Below are 26,537 nucleotides of genomic sequence, written 5' to 3'. Positions count from 1 at the left end.
AAGGCTTAGAGCTGATAGAGGGAAGGGCTTAAATGAGAAGGCCTCTATTAAGCCCATACTGAAGTTGAGGAAACTCTCAGTTACATAATGTCGAACATTATGTGCACAATGAAAGTTTATGTACTTCTTCTTTCAGCTTTTCCCGGTTAGGGGTCACCACAGCAGATCACCTGTCTGCTCATGATTGGCAGTGGAGTTTTACAGTGTCGGGTTGCCAGCCCAGTGCCCAACCTTCCCCAGAAGGCACGCACTCACAACCTAGGGCCAATTTAAAGTGTCCAATCCACCTACGGCATGTCTTTGGGATGTGGGAGAAAACCCACGCGACCACAGGGAGGACATGCAGACTCCACACAGAAGGCACCCCAGATGAGAATCGAACAGGAGAACCTCTTGTTGTAAGGCAGCAATGCTAACCGCTGCACCACCATGGCCGCCCATTATATATATAATTTATGGGCTATTCATCTACTTTTGATGTATACAATTCTATGTATTTGATGCAACATTCACAGTTTCTCATATTTCATTTATAATATACGTCTCATGTTGAATTCATATGCTTACACCATTATAAAAGTATTATTAAATCCACATGGAAGTACAGGAAATTTTTAGCCAAGTAAATAATATATGATATTTGCATTTAGATATTGTTGTTAGTACACCTATATTCATATATATATATATATATATATATATATATATATATATATTCATATGTTATGTATTTATTTTTATTTCTGTTGAACACATATTTCTATGAATTTTGGTTTAATATGAATAGCTTTATGTATTTTTATTAATTTTTCTATATTTAAATATATATTTTATGTTGAGTTTATATGGTTTGCATTATTATGTATTGACACTGATGCTTCAATGTATTTGCCATCTTACTTTAAATGAATGAATTGATGTTTAGGTTTATGCAAGCTGATTGGCTATTGAAAAGTATTTAAATGAATTGTGACCAGCTTGTTCTTTTCATGGTCTGATGAAGCTGTGTGTCAAAGCACTTACCGTTTTTTAATAAACAATGTTTACCTTTTTGAATTGGATCCTTGAGTTATCAGTCTGATTCGTGGACTGCCCTCATATATTTTTACTTTATTTTACTTGTTTAATTTGATCAACACCGCATTTGCCTCTTGCGGTGTGATTATCTGCTTGCTTCATTATTTATCAGACAGAGGTCAAGAATGGTCTCTTTTATTTCATATGATCATTTGTTAATACATGAATATCATTAAAAATTGTTTTTTTAAAAAAAAGAATGGTCTCTTCTTCATTATTCCTGTTGACTCACTCAGGTAGAGACAGGCAGCCCTCATGTCCTGTTCTGACTGCCCTGATATGTATGTTCAGGTCACTCATTATCAACACTAGTTTTTTTGTTCTACTTTATCTAATAGATCCCTCAACTTCCTTCTGAATGCACTATTTTCCATGCTATCACAACTCTACTGTTGGACATAGGCTGAAATTATGAATAGTGTCCTATCCTTACACTGGAGTTGGATTGTCATGAGTCTGTCACCAATTCTGATGACATCCCCTCACAGTCTTCTGAAGCCTCTACCTCACCACAATTCCCAAATTATCTCTAGTATGTCCTCCTCCTGAGTAGTAGATTCTAGGTCCCAAGTGGCTTTGTTGCACTGCCTTCCATCTTATCTACTGGATATGTATGATGTCCAACCTCTTCCTTACCATCATGTCATCCACTTCTATGCTGCATCCTGCCAGTGGACCTACACTGAGTGTACAGAAACAATCTGAAGTATTTTCTATTGTTACATTTCTTCTTCTCAGCATCCACCTACTGCTTAGAATTTTCAGTTTCTGGCATTTTCTGTGTTAGCTTAAGAGAAAATCTAGACTTTAGCTCATGTGGTGAATTATCCATAATTCCACACTTAAGTTTCTTGGCCTACACCCTTTCAGTGAGTGATTCTTTCTCTTCAGTTCTACTATTTCATTCTATTCTCTCATATGCAATATTTTTATGCTGCAGTGATAGTTCTGCTCTCTGCCTTGTAGCACTTTCAGACTGTAATATTTGTTGTACAAGTAAATTCCTTCTACTAGTTCTGCCTCTGCTGCCTGGCTGCAATATTTTTATTGTGCAAGTTTCTCCCTTCTACAGGTTTTATTCCAAAAGGTACACTGACATGCCTCTATACTTGGTATATGCTCTAATCTCTCTGCACCCAACCACACTGCTGCATCTTTCAGTCGTTCAAATAGTATACTTATATTTTGTTGGGTTCACACACTTCAATAAATGTGTCTGGTGGTTCTTGCTCATCTTTTCTAGGTGAGACAGAGGTACATGTACAGAATCATTAACTTGATAATTCCCCTCCCAGAATGATGTGTTAGTCTGTTAGATAAACTACTTTCTTATCATTGCCTCTATGATACTTTAAACTGGAGAAGTAACACAAATGAAGGCAAAAGAGAAATTGATCCATTCCCAAATATTTGTTTAATGCTTTCGTTTATGAAATACAAACTTCCTCAGAATAAAAACTTAAAAACTTGAAACACTGTGGCCAATTTATTTATATATGCACTAAAAATCATGTGATAAAACTTTCGTCAGGTTGAAACCAGTATTTAAAGATATATTACATCTGCAGTTTGTAACACATGCATTTTCATATAGATTCATTGCATACTTCCCCATTTCTAAGCTACACAAACACATATTTACGTATAATATTGCTAAAATATCTAAAATTCCTCTACTAAATAAATTCTTATATCTGTAAATAAATAAATAAATGCATATGCGAATCTAGCTATCATGCTACCTATAACATGTATAATATTCAACAAATGCTGTCTTTAACACAGTGTACGCCCCATGAACATAATTATACCTAGATAGCAAACTTAGCTTTCAGTCTCAAAATAGGACTGATGGAAACCATGCCATTTAGTCCTGGATAACTTGTGTTAGTTCGCAGTTGCCATTTGAGTTCCTTAAATTCCAAAAAATCATCTCTTTCACCTATATCAACATGATCTATAATAATATATTTAAAATAATGGTCTGCAAGTTGGGTTATATGTTCAGCTAAGGCATTCTTTGAGTCTTTTTTACTGATATCATATTGAAGTTGATATATTCTGGTTTTAAAGCTTTTGTTTGTCTTGCCTGTGTAAAAACATGGGCATTTTTATCAAATACTTATATAAATAACCAGTTTTCTGTTACAAGTATATCTCTTTTTCAGCCTTATTGTACCAAATTGAGCTAAGTGGATTTCATTCTGCTCTAATCTGTACTTACATTGTGGGCAAACAAAAATCTCCATGCAGGAACAGTGTAGCCACTACTGCATGGAATATGGCCGCTGAGCGATCCAGGAAACAGCTGATCTGATGTGCACAAGCCTGCCAACACTGTTCCTGCACAGAAAGTCATGCAGAATGCTTATTACCTCATTTGCTGGTGAAAAACATGCAGATGAAGGGAATTAGTGATTCAGGAAGCAGGCAGGCATCCGTGCAGGAACAGCGCTAGTTGCAGAAATGTGTTTGGTTACTAACCAAACACATTTCTGCAAATAACAAAACGGAGGCATGACAGCTCAAATAAAAGTATATATTATAAACTTTAAGCATGCCAATGTGGCCAAATATATGGCCATTGGCATAGGAAAGGGTTTAATTTAGTAAAAAAATCAAAGTATTTTTTTCGGACGATATTAGCCGTTTAGGCATAGGGCAGCAGCACACAAATGGGATCATGCCAAAAAATAAAAAAAAATATTAAAACACAGTTTTAGGGGAAATGTGTATTTTGCCATTATAGTCAATGGCATGCAGAATCAAAACATTACCAGGGAACACTGGTTGTCAAGGGAAATGCTCCATGTCAGAGCAGTAACTATGGACTAAGGCACTGGGGTATGCAAATGAGGGAAAATTTACTGAATCACAAAATATTCTAAGTCCAGACACTGTACCTAACCATGTAGGTGCTAGAAAAGGATAGTGTAGGCAGGAGGAGCAGCTAACATGAAAAGGGGGTGTGTCCTGCTAACTGTAAGCACATTGAAGCTCCATTGCCAGGATTTGCGCTTAGCTAAGCACAGCTAAGCAAGGGGGTTTGTTTGAGGCTGTAATTTCTTAATCCATGAAATGAAGACTGTATTCACATCCAGGGGTGGGCCATTTCTGCTAAAATGTGTTTACCTTAGCTAAACAGATATGTGCGATGTGCTCTGGGACTTAAGCCAAAAATTAAAATGGAAATAGCAGCGCTGTTTACATTTAGGCAGCGGGTTTGCACACCATGCCTCGGGGCTTAAAAGGGGCAGAAATGGGAAGGGGGAAAAGAAACAAAAGAGAAAAAGCAAAATGCAGGCACTCAAATACAAGTAAAATAGCTGTCAGGTGGAATGTCTTAAAATCAGCCAATCACACAGGCAGCATCTGCAACACACCACTATAAACTATGCAAACACATTCCCGTCTGTTTTTTCCCCACAAACTCTGCACCATAAGTGTACACATATGGGGAATTCGAACTGACAAAACTAGCAAAAAATGTTAGAGGCTGCTGTCGCTTTGATCTATCAGTATGTGCAAGAGGCCGACGGCACTGAGGAGGATAATGCTGAAAACTGACTCAGACCAAGGAGGAGGAGAAGAGTGTTCAGACCCAGGGTAACCTACCAGGGGCTTCATGATCTGGAAATAATACAGCACTACAGGGTGAACAGGGACATACTTCAGCAACTCATTGAGCTGTACCAGCCTTGCCTCAGACCCAGAACTAACAGAGTGGAACCCATTCCAGTGGATACAAAGGTATGTGTAGCCTTAAGAATATTAGCTACAGATACTTTCCAAAGATAAACTGGGGATATCATGGAGGTCTCACAGGCATCTGCATCCAGGATACTCCACCAGTTCCTGGATGCCATGCAACCACATGCTGCTGAGCACATTTACTTCCCCAGCACCTGTGAGGAGAGGACCGACAATATGCATCTCTTCCACTGTGTAGCAGAATACCCGGAGATACTGGGTGCCATAGACTGCATGCACATCCACATCAAAGCACCACCAGGTGACCAGGGTAGGGTCTACCTAAACTGCAAGGGGTTCCATTCCATCAACTGCCAGGTCATGTGCGATGCCCAGGGCATTATCATGAATGTGTGTGCTGGCAGCCCTGGAAGCTATCTTGATGCCCACATCTTGCAGTCATCACAGCTGTACTAGGCATTTGCCAGTGGGGACCTCCCATTTGGCCATCTGGTAGGGGATGCTGGCTATGCACTGGAGCCATGGCTGATAACACCCATCAGAAATGCACACCCACCCACACAAGAACACCATAATGAGGCACATGCACAAACCAGGATCATTATAGAGCATGTGTTTGGGATGGTCAAGTCATGGTTCCACTGCCTTTACATATCTGGTGAGAACTTGCAGTACTCTCCAGTCACATGTGCACAAATGTTCATAGTATGTGCCATGCTTCATCCTGCAGAAACAGCTGCAACAGGAACAAAACGCAGAAGGACCACACAGCCCCCTCACCAATGCCAAGGCCTCCACAGGCACAGAGGGACTAGGGGGAGGAACAACCTGAGCCTGCCCCTAGAGGCACATGGAGGCATGCCTAGTATGTCCTGCCCTTGGCAAAGAGGCAACGCATAGCACATACATTGACACTGTAGGGACCGAGGGATGGATATCTCTCTCTGACTCGCACACACAGTAAAATGGATGCCAAACATCACACCACCTATACCATACTATGTATAGGCAGTGTACTGCGTGCATCTGACATAGTCAGCCCTCAAGCACCATCCTCAAAACTGCCTCAGGCACAAGGCAAGTCAGTCTTCTTAGTAATAAATGAATGGAGTAGAATGTTCTGATACCATATCTATGGTATTGATGCAAGCATGCAAGGAAATGGGATGGCAGCAGACAACTGACAGCTGTGTGGGACAGCAGGAAGTGTATGCCCAGTACTGGCTTAACCACACTATGCAGTACCACCCTAGTTGAAAAATACCACTGCAGTATATGTGGTGAGCCAAATAACTAAGGGGTCATAGGTCACATGCATGGATGTCAAAGTGGGGGTCCCATACTCACCACCAGCCTCACCTAGCAGATCAGCTGTAGGAAACCATACAGAAATGTCTGGCAAAGGCCCCCATATGGTGACATCCATGAAATTCCCACCTACAGACTTACACAGTGATATCACAGCAGGTCTAGCAGTGGCAGTATGGCTCTGAAAGGTAAGAAGTTTGAAACTAAAACTGTTCATGCCAGAACAATCTGACCTGTGGTCAATACTGTTATGCCTGTAGTCTCAGAGATAGGGCACACCACTATGCTAAATGGGACCAAAATGTTAAGCAAACATCGGCACAGTCTGTGCAAATGTGTATTGTGTACAAATGTGTCAACCCCCCAACCAATACTCCCACAGAAATGCTAGTCTTAAGCAGCATCCAATTGTCAACTAGAGCGATGGCTCAACATGAACAAAAAGCAATTATGAGTAACACCCAATCAACTTACTGATGCCATCCCAGGGGTGTCCACTGCCTGGCAGCCTGGGAAAATTCGACCATCAGAATGCACTGCCTTGCTACAGATGGCCTGCATCTGTCACACCTGGTCTACAGGCCTCTGGCAAATGCCCATGCCTCATCCACAGTGCCCTGTTAGGGAGAGTCATGGGGTCCATAACACCAACATAACACAATCTACAAAATTCAAAGAAAGGCCATGCTGCTAACTGCTAGAAGCAAACCTGCCATGCCTCAGAGAGCCAGAAATCTTGTCAAAGCCATGAATAATGGGGTGATGAAGGTCCAAAGAGAAGGACACCTTTGAAATGCTGCTCTAATAATGTTACAAACTTGATGGAATGATTGCATTAGCATAGAATGTTTGAAGCATATGAAGTCTGGAACTACAATATCAGCTGCTAGGAATATCTGACTTCAACCCTGAGTGACTTGTAAAACACTTTTCTTTGAAAACCACACTCATTTGGGTAACCAACCAAATATTTTAGTCATGAATCTGGACATTCTGTGAAACTACTCTGTACATTTGACAGGAAGGGCTAGGAGTCTAGACATGGGATTACACTCATTGCAGGCAGTAATAACGCTGGAAGATGGTGACATGTCTGCACCTGTAGAACCCTGGCTTACAGTCATGGGTAGTAACGCACCCTTCCCTGATCACTCGTCCTATGCAACATCCTGACACCAAAATGAGGCCAACCAAGCCAAATGAGGTGGGCCATACATATATGTGAGCCACACACACACCTCCAAGCTGGTTAAACAGTCTGACACACACAAGACCCTCCAAGTGCAGTCAACCTTTGAGAAGACCCCTTTGCAAAGCACTGGTAGCTATAGATTAACATATCTGACCCAGGACACCCCCTCATATATCTTATCCGCTACAGATCTATCTGAAGTCTGCCTGTCACCCTGATCCTGCCTGACTTATATTACCCAACCGTGGACTGGAAATCAAACCATGCCAGAACAGAAATGCACAGAGATTCCACCATTGTAATATATCACCAAGGGGCTGGACCATTTCCACAGCTCCAGCAGTCAACTGGTTGTAGGCATACCTCTCAACAGGTTGGATTGTGTGAGAATGCCTAGTATTTGGCCCATAATATAGCTGTGTGCATCATCCATCCTGTATTCCTCTGGTAAAGCACTGTGATGATCTGAGGAGGTATATCACAAGGTACTGAAACAATACATGACAGTGTCAAATGTCATATATGTCAGATGTCTGCTAAAACAAACCCTGTGACCCTAGCAACCCATACATTACTAAGATGAATAGTCACAATCTCTGTACGGCCCATTGTCTCCCCATTTTGATAGGCTATCTCCAGATATCCTGCCAACAGGTTGAGAAGTATGGCCGTAGCACAAAACAAACCAGACTGAAGTACAACAATCCCTGGAATGGAGTCCCACATTTACTATAGAACACCACACTGGGCATGCTCATATACTTAGAGAATTGTCAGTACGATCTAGGAATAAACAGGCATTTCTCACCCAGTGCACTTCCCATTGCCCTACTTTAGCAGTCCTGAAGATGTCTGTCAGCATAGAAGTACCTTTCATCAATTTTCAGCCCTATAATCTCTGTGGCATGTGCGATAACTGTGTAACACAATCATACAAATAACTAGTTAGGTAGGAGTTCTAATCTCAGTACTGGCAAATGTAAAAGTTTGTGTGTTTATAAGTTAATGATTTTGGGTCCATTCAAACCCAATACACTTCCCATTGCCCTACTTTAGCAGTCCTGCAAATATCAGTTACCTTAGAAATCCCTTTCATCAGGTCTCAGCCCTATAAGCTCTGTGGCACATGTGATAACTTTGTAACACTTTAGTACAAATAACTAGTTAGGTAGGAGTTCTAATCTCAGTCCTGGCAAATGAAAATGTGTGTGTGTGTTAATAAGTTGCAAACTTTGTGCCCACTCAATCCCTGTACACTCCCCAATGCCCTACTTTAGCAGTCCTGCAGATATCAGTCACTTTAGAAGTCCCTTTTGTCAGGCCTCAGCCCTATAAGCTCTGTGGATGTGCGATAACTGCATACCACCATAGTTATAAGTAACTAGTTAGGTAGGAGTTCTAATCCCAGCTCTGGCAAATGTGAGTGTGTATATGTGCAGTTTAAAGTATTTTGTGGTTTCTCTCACCCAGTACATCACCAATTAACATACTTTACAAGGGCTGGTGATGTTCCTCACCTTAGACGTACCTTTGGGCAGCCTTCATCCTATAAGCTGCATGGTGCATGTGATAAATGTGTAACACTGTACTAGCAATAAATAGATAGGTAGGGGTTCTAATCTCAGTCTTGGCAAGTGTGTGTGTGTGTGTGTGTGTGTGTGTGTGTGTGTGTGTGTGTGTGTGTGGTGTGCAAGAACAGTATCCTGTCTGTGGGGGGGTTGTTGTGTTTGTGTTAGAACCATATCCATTGGGCGGTGGGTTTGCTACATTTTGCTGTTGCCCACCTAGTACATGTCCCAGTGTCCACATTACAAAACCCATAGTTATCATCCACTGTAGAGGGACTAGTAGACACTCTGCAGCCCTATAACCATTGTGCCATGTGCAATAGCTATGTGACAGTATGGAATAGATAACAAGATAGGCAGCCCATCTAATCCTTGGATATCACTCCCCACTCAGGAATCATACACAAACACGCTCAGGTAGGCAGCTACAGTAGGTGGCCTGCAAACTGGCTCACAGATAGAACCCACAGAGTGAAAGCAGTGGAATCCATGTCAGACTGGTGAACAGTCACAAGTGGAGTCCCACAGGTTGTGGGCCTGGGTCCCCTCATATTTGGGATCCACACCTCTGAGGACCAACCCAATACAAAGGTGTCTTGGCTGACAATGTTTGCAGATGACTACAAGGTGGGTGTTATTATTTCTCCCCACATGAGTTTGACATCCTTCACAAAAGCCTCTCTGAGACCTATGACTGTTGTCAGAACCCTGGACATAACCTCAATGCCAGATGATGTGCCGTCATCCATTTTGGTACGACATGGTGACCATAAAGTAATACATTGATGGTATTCACTGAACACTCATATTGGTATAAGGGAACTGGGAATACAGGTTAACAGTGAGCTCTCTGTTGACCACCACAGTGCCGCTGTCTTCTGAAAGTCCTTCCATGTGACACTTCTCCTGACTAAGTGTGTTGAATCCAGGAAGTAAAAGAACAGTGTCTCCCTGTACTCTCCCCTCAGTAGACCAATCAATGTGTACTTTGGCCCATTTGCCAAGGACCCCACTGGACAACAGCAACAACAGGAGAGGCTGCAAATGTACCTCACAAAGAGGATCTTAGGTACTACACACTTGCCCCATATGGACAGACTCCAACAACTCCAATGAATCTCTGTCTCATATTTGCTACTTAGGTGCAATGTCTGATTGACATACACAGCCATGTCTGACCCAACCCTGTCAGGAATGCTACATCCAAAGAAACCAATCTGTCCACACAACATGCCCCAGATACGTCAACCCCATCTTCACAATCAACAGGACATGCTGCAGGAACAGGTTCACAACCCAGAGACTGGCCACGCTATGGAATAGATGTCACATACATGTCAAGCAGAGCACACCGCTGGCCTTCTTCAAGAGAAATCTGGAGGAGTGGATGGGGAATAGAATACCCACCCTGGGGATGACTCCATTGACTATACTCAGTAGACCCACTGTGGAGTATCGTCAGGTGGCATGATGTCAGTGTATTCCCATGGGCTAGCCTTGTAAAGCCTCCATGGCCATTTGCCAAGTACACACCTATGATTCTTTTAACTTATGGATCTCAGTACTGTCTAATGTGTGTGTGTGTGTGTGTGTGTGTGTGTGTGTGTGTGTGTGTGTGTGTGTGTGTGTGTATAAAAGTGTTTGTGTGTGTGCAAACATTTGGGTGAAAGTAGTTGGTGGCCTGTCTCACCCAGTACAACAGTGCTGTAGATGTTATTCACTATATAGGTACCTTGGAACACTCCCCAACCTATAAGCTCTGTGGTGTGTGGGGTAACTGCATAACACTATAATATCAATAACTACATAGCTAGAGGTTCTAATATGAGTCCTGGCATATGTATGTGCATGTGGTATTGTGTGAAAGTGTGTGTATGTGTATGTTACAGTATTTTGTGGCCTATCTCACCCAGTACATCACCCATTGTCATAATTTGCAAGGCTTGGTGATGTCCTTCACCTTAGAAGTACCTTTGGACAAATGTCACTCCATAACCTCTGTGGCACGTGCGATAAAGGCGTAACAATGTAATATCAATAAATAGATATATAGGGGTTCTAATCTCCGTCCTATCAAAGGTGTGTGAGAGAAGAGTATCTCGTGTGTGCGTTGGTGTGAGAATGACAACCACTGTATGGGCATGGTATCATATTTTATGCCATGATATTCACAGTACACATTCCTAGGTCTACTGTAAGAGTTCTGCTGTTCACATCAGCCGTAGTGGTATCTGTAGACACTTTTCAGCCCTATAAGCCTCGTGCAACAGTATGGAATTGTATGGTACGAATAACAAGATAGGTTGGTCTGCTAATGTCAGTAATGGCAAGTGTGTGTGTGTGTGTGTGTGTGTGTGTGTGTGTGTGTGTGTGTGTGTGTGTGTGTGCGTGCATTGGTGAGTATAGCAGCAGTTGTGAGTGTGTAGACTTGTATGTGAAACTATTATGAGTACTCTCGCACCTAGTACACCCACTATTGCCATACCTCACAAGGCCATGTGATGTTATTCACCTTACAGTTACCTTGTAACACTCATCACACTAGTATTCCTGGGCCATCTGCAATAACCACATAATAGTTGTACCACAATTTGATGGGTGGGGGTTCCAAACACAACACTGGCAACTGTGATCCTGTGTGTGCATGTGTGTGTGTGTGCGTGAGTGAACAGTATTCTCTGTGTGTTTGGTCGACACAATATCCTCTGGGGTTGATGGTGTTAGCAATATGAGCTGCGTTCCACTTACCATTGTCCACTCTACAAGAGCTGATGTCAACCACCTTAGACTTGTATACAACCACTCAGTCCTATAAGCTGTGAGGCACATGCAAGAACTGTTACACAGACCTGGGAAATGTGCACAGATAAAGCTGTACCATGGCTATGACATAGTCAATGTGTTACAACACTGGCGTACCCATCATTGGTGATGTCTGCAGGGCCACATCCTGCTGACACACATACACCTGGAACACAAATAGAATACAGCATGTGAGAACACACTCAGTGTTACTAACACCAATGATGCATTATGGCTGGAAAGGTGCATGCACACTCTGATGTGTACTCATAACAAATGCCAGATGACAGCACCTTACACAGCATTAAATAGCTACACTCTACTAAAGTCACACTGTGCATCAGACCCATATTAGCATTCCTCTGCATCAATAGTATGGATGGCAGGGATGTGGCACAGGTATCATCATATGCACAGGGTGTTGTGAGGGTTTGCCAGAAGCATAGGCTGGGCCATACAGTTGACATCATGTGTGTGTCTTTGGAGAGTGTTCATTAAATGGGCTGTACAGGGGTGGTTGTGTGTCTGCATATGTGTGTGTGTGTGTGTGTGTGTGTGCGTGTGTGTGTGTGTGTGCATGTGTGCATGTGTGTGCATGTGTGTGCGTGTGTGTGTGTGTGTGTGTGTGTGTGTGTGTGTGTGTGTGTGTGTGTGTGTGTGTGTGTGTGTGTGTGTGAGTGTGGTGGTGACTTGTCTGATGGTGATGTGTCTGTGTTTGTATGCACACAATCATGCCATGTGGACACCCTACACAGGGATATTTTGGACAGCTGTAGGACGTACATGGCAGGGTGTACAGTTCACCATTTCTGGCCACAGCCATGGGACTTGGGCCTGCCTGGGATATCACTGGCACTACCAAGGCCAAGTCCAGATGCAGTACTACTCCCTGATGGTGACTGCTGCCTGCTGGATCCACATCCCTGATCGGACAGGCCAGAACCATGTGCCCATGTTCTGCTGCACCATGGCATGGAAAGCACACTCCCTTCAGTAGTGCTGGTGGTACTGCCAGTATGGGAACGTGATGGTGCATGACCATGTAGGCCATCAGCTGATCGTGGTGCTACCCTGCATCCATGTGGCTGCTGGTCATCGTCCACCAAATGCTCAAGCACAGAAATTCCACGGTCAAGGAGTGCCAAAGTCCCCCCCCCATCTAATCATGAACACAGTACACTCATGAATTGCAACAGTGAGTTCACGAATATCACCATGGACACCAGGGAGGTGCTCATCCACAACCCTCCATATATGTCTGGTGTTATGTTCATTACATACCTGTGCCTCCATGATGACCCAAAACATGCATCTGGTGACTGCTACTGTGGTACTTGCAACAGGAGCATGACACACTGCAATCCTCTTTTGAGCACCCCTGCCCGTCTGCCTGTCTGGGACCTCACCAGCACTCTGGCTATGGCTAGTGCTTTTACCTTCACTTACCATAGTCACCACAGTAGCCTGTTTCATGCCACCACCCGCCAACTGTCCATTATCTGTGGCCACTGGTGATGGGTATGTGTGGGCATTGTGACTGTGTGCAGGGAGATGGGGTTTTACAATAATGGGATTGCAACTGATGGCACAGATTCAGCCCCAGACAACCCCACTTGTGCCTCAATATGAGTATCATCATGGTCAGAGTCTGCAGAGACACTGACATCAGAATCAGAGTGGGAGGGTCTGCGGCCAACATGTACACCTGTGAGGAAAAAACACCATATGTAAATTACTACCTGCACTATAAGGTTTGTTGGTATATACACACACACACAAACATACAGGTGAGGTGCCTCAAAGGCATTACACAGACCTCACATTAGCTGACTGGAGACATACACGACACACAGTCAGACAATAACATACACACTTTGGACAGACCATCATGCAGTAAAGTGCAGCCCTTTCCAATTACTGTTACTACTAATATGCACCTCTGGGTTACATGAGTGGTGTTAGTAGGTGCTGGCCCTTCACCTAGCACACACTACACCCATGTAAATTATTGCTGTTCACCTGCATAGCACTGTGGCAACTCCTACAGAACATATCTCCCAACCGTACAGGGTATTGCTGAATGTCTAGATGTGTGGCTCATATGTTTGGTCTGGTTCTCATAACTCTTGTGTTTGTCTGATACATTACTGGGTTGACCTGTGAATTGGTGCCACTAATTAATGTCCTAATTTGAGGTGCAGACTGCATAATCTGCAGTACATGTATGTTAAAACAAAGCCAGTTTCACAAACAAATTCCCACGCTTACACTGTATAGAATAAGTGTACACACACCTGTTAACATGCCAGGTTTTTGTGATGTATCACATGAGACCTTAGAAATCAGGCATAACAATGCCATCATTTCATATGACATATAACCTGTGCAATCCAACTGACGAACATACACATCAGTTACATGTAACATATGGTAAATGAAATAGGTTCAAAAGGCTGGTTGCATGAGTGTGCACACCCTTAAAGTAATACTCTATTAAAACACCTTTTGATTTAATCACAGCATTCAGTCCTCTTGGGAAGGTGTCTATCAGCATGGCACATCTTGACTTGCCAAAGTTTGCACACTCTCCCTTGCAAAACACCTCCAACTATGTCAGACTGCAAGGGCATCCCCTGTGCATAGCCCTCTTAAGTTCACCCTGCATATATCCTATTGGACGTAGGTGTGGGCTCTGGCTGAACCAGTGCAGAATGTTGCATGTGTTCTGGTGAAGCCATCCTTTTGTTGATTTGGATGTATGGCTTGGGCCATTGCTGTGTGGAAAGGTGGAAATCCTTACCATCCACAGCTATGTGGCAGACACCAGAAGGATTGGAGCCACCAGGGACCAGTATTTAGAACTGTTCATAATCCCCTCCATGGCTACAGCCCCAGTTCCAGCTTGTAAACAGCAACCCCAAAGCAAGACACTGCCATCACCATGCTTCACCGTGGGGGTAGTGTTGTTGTGGTGATGTGTAGTGGTGTTATTGTGGCAAAGAAACCTGTCAGAATTGTGGCCAAGGAGTTCAACCATGGTCCCATATTACCTTAACACATATTCCCACTTGTTTTTTGGAGACCTGATGTAATGTTTTCAGACTTTCTCCAGGCCTGGATATTGTTTGGTGCGAGGACATGCTGCCATCTTCCAACCCTATCCTATAGGCAAGACATATGGAGACCACAGAAGATTGCTGCGACATGTAGTACACACCCAGTACTTGTCAGAGATTTCTGCTACTCCTTCACTGTTGTTGTAAGGCTTCTGGCAGCCTCCCTGGCCAGTTTTGGTTTTGTATTCTCATAGAATTTGGTGGGATGTCCACTCCTTTGCAATGTCACAGTAGCCCCATACTTTCACCACCTTTTGATGACTGTCTGCACTGTGTTCCATGGTATGTGCAATGCTGTGGAAATGTTTTGATACCCTTCTCCAGGCTGATGCATCTCAAACATGTGATCCCTTAGCAGCTTCGTCAGCTCTATGCAAACCATGGCTGTTGCTGCAGCAGGCAACTGGGTATATGTTAATATAATCCTGATAGGACAGCTGACTATTATTTGCTGTTAATCAAAGACTCTTTAGTTGACGGCAGGTGTGTACCCAATAACATGTACTGCTGTAGTTATATCAAAAGCTGCCTCAACACAGTAGTAACTTCAGCCTGTGCACACATATGCATCTAGGTTGTTGTACTATTGTTAAGTGACATTATTGTTTCCCTAACAGATTTGTTTGCTTTACAATTGAATTGTACAGGTTATAGGTCACATGAAAGGTTAACAGTATTTTGAAATTGTCTGTTGTGCTTTCATTTTTGTATATCACAAATACCTGGCATTCTAACAGGTCTGTACACCATTTATATACACTGTATGACACTAATTTATATACTATGACCCAAGTTTTGGGCCTTGGACCCCCCATTTTTTCAGTCTTATTCCAGATGTCCTGCAATGACAGGTTGTGAAGTATGCTAGAGATATGTGACATCTCCTGCAAATAGGCCCCTGTGATGACCACCATGATACAATACAGTAAACACCACCACAAGTGAACATGCAGATATTGCCAAATGGCTGAGTGTAACAGTTGTGTGCATGGTCACATGCCCTAAATTTAGCATGGCTGGGGTAGTGGTGAACCACAACAGGAAAATCCCATACTTACTGGCTTCAGGCTGCTTTCCCATGTGCAGACCAGAGGGACCTATGTAGTTGTGAGGGAGAGGTATTGTCAGCAGATTCACATTAGGCATTGGTACAAGATGAATGCTACATTTCTGTACAGGTACAGTACACACTATGATATTACACAATTTGCTGTCCTTCACCATAGATGTGCACTTGCGTGCATTACTAAACCCAACCCACTAATCCATTTTGCACTGACATATGCATCTAGAGACTCTATAGAAGACAGTTTAAATGCTACTTCATTACATTGATGCTCACTTTGGCCTTACCTGGATGCTCCTTGCCTGTTGCCTGTGTGCCACCCATCTCCACGACTGCTGTTTCCCATGTTTGAGGTTGTATGGGGGCTACTGCAAGATTGGCAAAGCGCACCTCTGTCACCGTAAGTGGGGTCTATGTGGCTGGCCCCCCACTGGTAGCAGTATGGTCTCTCGCTACAGCAGCAGCCCTTTGCCGGGCACAACATATCAGTTCAGTTGCTCTATGCCTGACCTGATCTTATGTGCGTCCATGGTGGCCCAAGATATTCACTCTGTGGATGATCTCATCCCATAGGGCAGTCGGGTCCCGCAGATTTTGCCAGCTACAGTTGAAAAGGATGGCATAGTTTAAGATTACAGCTTATGTGATGGCTGCTGTTTCCACATCGATGTAAGGCAGTTGCCACTGCTTGGCACCTGAAGACATAAACAGGGAAACACATCACAGGGCCTCAGACATTGCCCAGAGTTCTTTACAGACCAAGCACATGAATATTAACTGTCATTAGCCTCCACTTGCAAACACATCATACCCCTGTACCTAGCAGCACTATGTGAACATGCATTGTACTCCTGGTCCTGATGTGTCATTTTCCCCCCATTGAGGGCCAGCACATTGCATAAACCACCATTCATCATTCACATTTCTGTAGAGGGATGGCAGTGGCCATGTTCCTTGCAGATGGGATGTCAATGGTGCTCAGGCTTTGCTTGCATACAGTGTGTAATGGAGCTGGAAGCATATGCCTGGGTTCATGTAGGATGCAGACAGGAATGTTATCAGGCCCCAAGGGGATTTGCTTCTGTTAACTTTGATTAGGCAGTTTGCACCGGATTCATGATGATGAGGGGAGGGGTACATGTGCTGTGCATATCCACCTGTATTGATGGTGAGCCAGGAGGATGATGTTTGCCCTAAACCTGTCTGCAGCAGGTTGGCTGTAGCTAGGGTGTGTGTGTATGTGCTGTGATTGACCACCATTACAGGGTGAGTTGGGCTGTTGCCTCTGAGACTGCATACATACGTAAAAAAGGCCTTGTGATTGCCTTTAGTGGGTGTATCCAATTTGTGCTCATAGTTATCCATACAGTAATCCACCTGTGACCTAATATGCTTATTCAGATAAAGACTGACATGCTGCACAGTTGGTGCCTGCTCCTACTTTGCCCTGTACAACCAATATAGCATCGCATTATGTGCTTTGTGCATTGCTGCTGTCCAGCAAAGGGTTTTTCCTCTACTTTGGTGGAGACAGGTTTTGCAAGTAAGGTATTGCTGAGGCCATACAGCTATGTGGGTGGTCATATACCTGTTTGTAGTAGGCATGGACACAGGATCAAAACATAGTTAGCCACCTCTACAATTTCAATGTGATACTCATGCTCATTATACTACCCATATCTGTGTCAGGGCAATGACACCACCAGTAGCTGTAGAAGTATAACTCTGTCGGATGCACAGAAACTAAGGTTACACATGTGTACAACATGTGCAACTTATTTACCTGATGTTTTGCATCCCATGTCAGTTGTTATGAGGCAGCCATGTACACCTACCCATCCATACATATGCACAGGTAATATCTGCTTTACATTTCTGTTCTATGTCAGTATGGCACACTGTAATTACACTCTTGCTGCCCAGTCATTCCTGTCAACCTGTTAGGGCAGGACATCTGGAGGATACTGCACATACATGGTGGGCTATGGGCCAAGATTAGTGACACTTTCTTGATATTGATGTAACACACATACATCATTTGATAGTACAGTAGCCTTTGCATTCACAGACATACCCTGGAGGATGTCCACCGCTGATACGGCAGGCAGAGAGGAAAAGGCTAGGAGTGAGGTAGTGAGGCTAGGACTTTTTAATGTTGCAAGTATGACTAGTATGCAGACAGAGCTAACAGATATGATGGACAGAGGAAAGATGGATATATTGTGTGTGCCAGAGACCAGATGGAAGGGGGTACAGCTGTCAGGTACAAACAGTTCTATCAGGGTGTGTTTGGGGATGGACATGGAGTAGGGGTTAACCTGAAGGAACATTATGCCAAGGGTGTTTTTGGAGGCAATAAGAGTTTTTGGTAGAGTGATGCTTATGAGGCTGGGTATTGATGGTGTACTGATGACAGTTGTTAGTGCATATGCTCCGCTAGTTGCATGTGTGATGGGTGAGACAGGAGTACTTTGAAGTGGTTGGATGAAGTGGTAATGAGTATACCCAAGGGTGAGAGACTGGTGATTGCAGCAGATTTCAATCTGCAAGTTGGTGAAGGGGACATAGGGGTTGCAGAAGCGATGGGTAGGTATGGTGTTAAGCCATGGAATGCAGAAGGTGTGATGGTTATGGAGTTTGCAAAAGAGGTTGGACATGGCTGTGGTGAATATGTATGTTTACAAGACTGAGGGGCACAGGGTGACATACAAGAGTGGAGGGAGATGCACACGGGTGGATTATCTGTTATGCAGGTGGGCCTGTTTGAAGGGGAATGAAAACTGTAAAGTAGTGACAGTGGAAAGTGTAGTTAGGCAGCATGGAATGTTGGTCTGTGGGATGATGTTGGTGGCCAAGAAGAGGGGGAAGAGCGTGAGGGAGCACCACAAAGCAAATGGTGGATATTGTAAAAGGGTATTGTAAGGCTGGTTCAGGGAAGAGTTAGAATAGGCAGTGGGTGGCAATGAAGAGTTACCAAATATCTGGGTAACTACATCCAAGCTAGTAAGGAAGATGAGTATAATGGGGCTTGGTGTGCCTTCTAGACAAAGGAAAGAGGACAAGGAGACCTGGTGGTAGAATGAGGAAGTACAGGGGAGTGTACAGAGAAAGAGGCTGTCGAAGGAGAAGTGGGATTGTCAGTCAGATGAAGAAAGTACACCGAAGTATAGGGAGATGGGGTGCATGGCAAAGAGAAAGGTGGAAAAAAGTTAAGAATGGTGCATCTGAAGGGTTGTATGTAAGGTTGGACAACAAGGATGGAGGATAGGACCTGCGCCAATTGGCTAGACAAAGGCACATAGCTAGGAATGATGTTCAGCAAATAAGGGTGATAAAGGGTAATGGTGGAAATGCACTTACAAGCAAGGTGGATGTGTAGAGCAGATGGAAACAATTCTTTGATGGGCTGTTGAATGAGGAGAATGAGAGAGAGCAAGAGAGAGAGAGAGACAGTTGGATGATGTTGGTATGGTGACTCAGGAAGTGCAACAGAGTATCAAGGGGGCAGTAAAGATAGATTTGAAGAGGATTAAGAAGGGAACGGTTGTTGGTCCAGATGGTATACCTATGGAAGTAGCTGGCCTAGCAGTGTCACAGTCAGTATTGTTCAACACACACTTCAGTAATAGTCATATGTGAACCATCCTTTCCTGGGGTGACTCAGGGGCCTGAGCTGTATTCTATGTCACAGCAGACAGACACAGATGCTATGGCCACAGGTTCTGATCAGCAATATATCAGTACAGCAAGTCTTGTTGAGACATATATGTTAAACTTCCTATTTCCCATTATTACATACCCCCTACTGCAGTGCATTACATGCATACTTGTTAGACGTAATTGTTGTTTTTTTTTTTTTTTCAAGAATAGGTGGTTGCATCCTACTTGCTGTTGTTTGTTAGTTGAAAATACCTCTTACAACAAACACTGTGGAGACAGCCCGACAATCTGGGGGAGAATGTTACAGACACATGGACACATGGACTGAATGTAAGTATTGCTGTTGTACATTTGAAGTACTGCTAGTTTGACAGCGTTTGTGTGGATATGGCTGTTCTGTGTGATTTTAAGTCTAACAGTGTTATCTGGTTGCCATAAGTCTCAACTGTAGGGCTAGCCACAAATTGGCAGTTTGGACACTTATATTTGGCATGTTACATGTTTTTAGTCTTTGGAAATTTGGTAGCATACTCTGAGGATTGCAGTCAGTGAACGGTAACATCCATTTGTGTTTCTGACTTCATATCCCTCAGAAAGGATATGTTACAACAAACCCTGTTACACCAGCAACTTTCTCAGTTTATAACAGCAATAAGTCAATGATGCCCTGTGTTTGGGCCTCTGTCTCCCAAGTATTTCTGGCTTTGTCCAGATGTCATGCAGTAAGAGGTGGGTAGGTATGGTATATCATTATTTCGTGACTTCATTCCTGATATCATCCCAGTGATGTATCAGACTGCCAGCCATGTTATGTGCAAGAGGCATTATATATGAGGACAAAGCCTGGACATTTTGTGTGACCCTATACAGTTGGGAGATATGTGTATTTCTGGTGATTGTTGACAGACTGTCAGGATTGTGTACCGGTGTATTGTGAATATGTTATTTGGGAGGGGGGTAGATGTAAGTGTTCTGGTTCCTTTTCTGTCTGACTTTGCATGCTGCCCCAGTTTCTGGTGCTCTATCAACTGTATATGTTTATAGGGGAGGACTGAGACATGTCCCGTACCACAGTCAGGTATCATAGTACACTGTGAATTGGGCCAGTATATGTAGGGGTAGTGTGTGAGTGGCAAACATGCAGATGGTTTTGTTCACACAGTCCTTACCAGTATGTCACTGTGACTGTGGGTGACTTGGTTGCGGGTATGCACTTTTACACTAATGTCTGTTTTTCAGTGCTGTTACATCTCTATAGTGCCTGATACCTTTACAAATACATGTGAAATTCCCCATAGCAGATTTGGGTTATTGTTGTGTCAGTCTGACTGTAGTTTAGACAGTGCTTGGTGACATGCTTAGCAGCTCAGTGTAGTTTTCCCAATGTGATGTTATGCCCAGATATTTGTGGGATATACTGTTACCTAGCCCCGATACGTGCTGTGTATTTCTGACACATCAGTGGATAATGTGAGGATTTAAGTCAATAATTAGTGGGAAGTAATTGGGTTTTGGACTCATGCTATATCAGTCAATATATGTTAGAACAGAAAGGAAGGTGCTACTGCAGCAACTGTGTCAGCTTATCTACTTCATTGTTTGAGATATGTCCCTATTTTTATGGCTTCCACCCTCCTCTTTGTCAGGCTTGGTCCAGATCTGTTGTACCAAGGGGTACTGAGCATACCTCTCAACTGTGCAGATTGTGTCAGAATGTCCAGGTTTATTGCTCATATTTCTGGTCTGTTCCACACATTCCTTAATTGTATTTCTCTGGTACATCACTGTGAGGATGTCAGGATTCCTGTCAGTAAGTGTTGACATACATTTAGTTTTCTGAACTTACATCCTTCAGAACATGTATGCTGAGACTTACCCTGTTACTCTAGCAACATTCCACATTTATAAGAGCAATATTTACACTATGTCCCTAGTGTTGGCCCTTTGTCCCCCCATTTGCACAGCCATTGGCCGTAATTCTTCCAGTAAGAAGTTGAGAGGTATGGTGTTGAGGTATGACTCCACTACATGTTATCAGCATATATTTATATACATATATATGTATATATTTCACATACATATATTTTATATGTATAGCTCTATAAATAGTTGTATATAGTTGTATATACTTCCTCATATTTATCTAACCATACATAACTTATATGTGTAGATTTATATATAGAAACATGACTGATTCCACAGTGTTTTTCACTGCTATTTAATACATGTACTGAATGATATAGTTTAAAAAACAGCAGAGATTGCTATAGTTCACATGGTATAGTGGTTTATTGTTCTCATTATTGTGTGTAGGGTCTTGGGTTTGAGACTTGGCAGTGCTGATTGTTTTGTTGCTGGGCAGAACAATGCTGATGGAGACAGGGTGATTAAGGCAGTTCTAAGCAGTTGTAAGTAGATTTGCATGGGTTTGCAGGATGGTAAGCAATGCCAAAACACGATTAACCATACAGATGCTTAAACTGTGTGGGCATCGCTTAGCGTTGTGAAAACTCGCTTACTCTCACTTACCCCCTTGCTAATTTCTTTAAAAGAAAAGAAAAAAGGGGGTGATAGGACAGTGGTAAAAAATATGGGCATGCAGAGGGAAAAACAATATGAGAGATAGCTAGGGATGTGCAGGACGGGAGTAGGCAAGGGCTATAGCTGTCCATTTCTTCTACACTAACAGTTGTGCACGTCTACCAGCTGTGCACTTCTACAAAGTTTAGAGGTAAATTTGGACATTCAAACCCCTGAGAGGGGGTGAGGACAAAAGAAATGTGTTGTAAAGCCAATTGGACCAGATTACATGTGTCCACTGAACATGTGTGCAAAATGGACAGCTATATATGGGGCGTAATATTTTCTTGGTAACAAATTGCCCTCTGTTTTTTTTAAGGTGAGAGTGGGAATTTGGGGAAGGATAGTAGGTATAATTGGGGAGGCAAGTTGGGTAGGAAGATAGGCATGACAGACAAGACAGCAGAGAGGGGCAGTATATGACACGTGGGGGGTAAACATCTGGGAGAGGGAGAGTGGTTGGGAATCGGATACCCACAAGCCCCCAAAGGGGTATAATGGGACTGAGGTCCCCATCAATGAGCAGTCACCACTGCACCTTCACGGCCCCAAAGGTGACTGTGCTGGGAGCTGAGCAGAAGGGGCAGGCTGACCCTCAAGATGTGCTACACGGTCCTCAAACTGGCATAGCTGATCTCCAAACTCATTTTGGAGCTCGCTATGCACCAAACCCTGGACCTAACTACAGGTGACGGTGTCCTGTCCACACCCGCTCTCAGGAGGGGGGACGGGCCCCATCCTCTGAGGTAGTTCCACCCAAAGGTAGTGCAGGATCAGCAGAGGAGGAGGTCCCAGGTTGTGTCCCAGACATGCTGGGGCCCAGTGCCATGGCCAGATGAGGTGAGACAGGTGGATCTGCTGGCATTGGCCTTCCCAGATGTGCTATGGTATTGAGGTTTTACAACATATGTTGGTTAGTCATGAACAAGACATTCCAGGATTAGTTATAACAGCATGCCTGGGTGTTCCAATTGAACCCTTAAAATGGATTTGAATCAGTTGCATAGCAAACAGAATACATGCATATATGGAACCACAGTGGACATTATAACAGCATGCAGGTTATATTGATAGCAACAGGCCACCAATGATAGTATTTGAACAGGAAACATTAATAATCAAATGCTTAAATATTTGTAGAACAATAGAACACATGTCCCAACAGTAGGTTTGGTGAAAAACATACCGGTTGATATAGGTGTATAGCTTATTTGTGCAGATAGGGTGGGGAAGGAGAGAGATGTCAATTAACAAATGGATAGGTTTCAATTGCTCGCAACTGTAATGATCATTACTTTACTCATTACTCTTCAGGTATTACCTCACTTTACAGCTACCTATGGCCTTGGAGTGGGGAGTGGTATACTTGTACACAGTGTATTAATAATGCCTTTCTAAGGCTGATATGAACATTTCCTTACCTGGCAGTCCTATAGAGGAAATGTCAGTTAACACTACCTGACTGTTTCTACCCATGTTCACATAGTCAAGGTTACATATGTGCACTCATAGTGTGTGTGTGTGTGTGTGTGTGTGTGTGTGTGTGTGTGTGTGTGTGTGTGTGTGTGTGTGTGTGTGTGTGTGTGTGTGTGTGTGTGTGTGTGTGTGTGTGCTACTGCCATACTCTGCCTTGATTTCTATCGGTCACCCTAGCTGTTGGCAGCAGTGACTACTAGCCGTGATAGTATGACACTTGAGGGACATTTATTGGAGGAAACTACTTGGTGTGTGTACTTATCTTGCTGTCATTTGCAGCCTTGGGGTTGGACAGTGGGTGTTGTACACAGTGTATAAGTACAGCCTTCTTATAGCTAATATATACCTTTTCTTACCTGGCAGACCTGTGGAGGAAATGTCTATTAACACTACCTGACTGTTTCTACACATATTCACATATTCCTGGGTGAAATTATGCATACAGCTTACTGCCACTCCTGGGATTTGAACCGTGCCTGTTTGTGCAAAAAATACGAGTTTGTGTTTTAGCAGAATGAGCTATTGAGAAACTGCTGTTTCTTACTTGACTGTTTTCTGTCTAATACTCTCTTGGTTGTACAATCTGACCTTGTAATTCTGACATTCATGCATGGCAGATAGTTCGTAAACTGTGTATTCATACTTTGACATAGTACAGTCTGGGAAACACTGGTTAACACAACATTACTATTCAGGTATCAGATCTTGGTGCATGGAACATTTTGTATAGTTAATCTCTTGTTTTACAACTCCACAATATTTTGTCAGATGAGCCTCAATTATTTAATGCTTTCAGAGCCATAGATGCTGTGCAGAACCTGTACACATTTAGATTCATACTACTACATACCAAGGTAAACACAACCATTCTAGAGTTCTGAGTTTTATTGAAAGGTACTGACACTTTTATTGATATATACCCTGTAAGTCACTATTACTCTGCTAATGTCTCATTTATTCAGTACAAACAATACACATTTTTAAATACTGACAAGTGACATTCTACTCCTTTCTATTTATTTGCCCTGAATACTACAAGCTAGATTTGTACTCACCAGCCCCACAACGAAGCCTTAACAGCCTGCTGGCATGGGTGTCCACATTCATGGCCCTGCCATCTGCAGCTGTACAGGAGATAGAGAAACATTTATGCATACCTATCCATCACATACACAGGCTGGACTTTGGCAAACACTAATTGACACTGATACTTACACACATCTGGGACATTCCCTGTCTATGCATCTTGGACCCACTAGACCAAGAGCTCTCTCTTCCTTTGCCTCAGGCCAGCAAAATGGTGCCAGACCTGTTCACCAGTCTGAAGAGTGCCAGTGGCACTCAAATGTCTGAAATTATATATGGTAGTTTTCCATTATCAGGCAACACTTTAAACATGGTTACTGAGCTTCGAATCCAGTTACTTGTCATGTCATTTTTGGTCTTAATATAACCAGATGTGTGTAAAATTATTTTACTGCATAATATTTCAAAAAGGACTGTCATTTCTAAATTTTATACACACCTGGTTAAAAGACATGATAAGGCACTGGATTTGAGCTCAGCGATCACATTTAAAGTGTTTCATTCCTGCATACCAAGTGGACAAATCAAAGATAAGAAATGCAACCAAGTCCTGAAAACGTAGTTTTTTTTTTTTGTAAAACCCTAATAATATATTTTATATTTGCGCTACAAAAAAATTAAAATTAAGCCTCTCCCTTTAAACTGTGGTCATGTAATTCTCCTACATGCAGCTGTAATGTGTCCACTACTCATCACAGGCAACACCTCCGTGCCAGGCCTCTCTCACACCCCTCCCCATTCTTAGGTACATGATAACTTTGTAGGAAGGAACTTGAGATGCATCTTAAGTTTAATTTCGTATTTATTTATTAGGCACATGATAACTTTGTAGAAATGATTTATATTACATGGTTATTTCCATTGTAAGGGAAATCCTTTTAAAGCAGTAGCTGCCGCTTTAGAAAAAAACGCTTACTAGCTAACAGCTGTTTCATGATTCCGATCGCATCTTTGCAGCTGCAAGATGCCAAATAAATGTAATTGAAAAAATTGTGTTTTTGGAGAATGTAATAGGCTGTATACAGTTCACATTATGAAGAAATTCATTTTTTTTTTTTTTAACTTTTCTGTTATCGGGGCAACACTTTAAATGTGGTTGCTGAGCTCCAAATCCAGTGTCTTGCCATGTATTGTTGCTGTTAATCTAAACAGGTGTGTGTAAAATAATTAAATGGATAATATTTTAAAAAAGGAGATGTAACTTCTACATTTTACACAGACCTGGTTATATTAAGACCAAAAAGACATGAAAAGACACTAGATTTGGAGCTTAGCAACAGCATTTAAAGTGTTGCCCCGTTAATGGAAAAGTACATTATATACTTTTACTTTGGCCTTCAATGGCCAGAAACGTGGGCAAAACTCTGGACATTCTGCGAATATCTCAACAGTTGTGCAGTATGTCCACAAACAACTGTTGTTTACATTTAACAGTGCTGTAATGGCACTTGCTGAGTGCAGAGGGTGTGTAACATGTGCGGGCACTGCTGTGACATGCCCCCTGCACTCGTTCATGGATCATATCTGTGCAGGTTATACAGCAACCCGCCTTCATGAATATGCAAGGCTCGCTGCTGTGCTGCACAGGCATGATCCACTCTGTGCAAGAATAGACTTATTCTTGCACAGAGCTTTCATGAATCCCAGGGAAAGCATTCATGCTAGTGTGAGCCAGCAATGGTAGGAAGAGTCCACTAGCTCTTTTCTGAGTTACCTCATTACCTATGTTGTCTATAAACAGTGTAGGGTAGCCTCTACTAATCAACATATTTCTGAGAATATTGGTCTGAAAAACATATTCTTCATTATCTGATACCATTCTAGCAAAACAAACATATTGTCCATTGATCAGGAACTATTTTTCGTGCAGGGGTGCCCACTCGTAAAATGTAACA

This window comes from Protopterus annectens, chromosome 1.part0 (assembly GCF_019279795.1).
Source record: "Protopterus annectens isolate FY-2018-M chromosome 1.part0, PAN1.0, whole genome shotgun sequence".
Classification (NCBI taxonomy): domain Eukaryota; kingdom Metazoa; phylum Chordata; order Ceratodontiformes; family Protopteridae; genus Protopterus; species Protopterus annectens.
The sequence above is the reverse complement of the archived record's forward strand: the minus strand, read 5'-3'. Positions refer to the sequence as shown.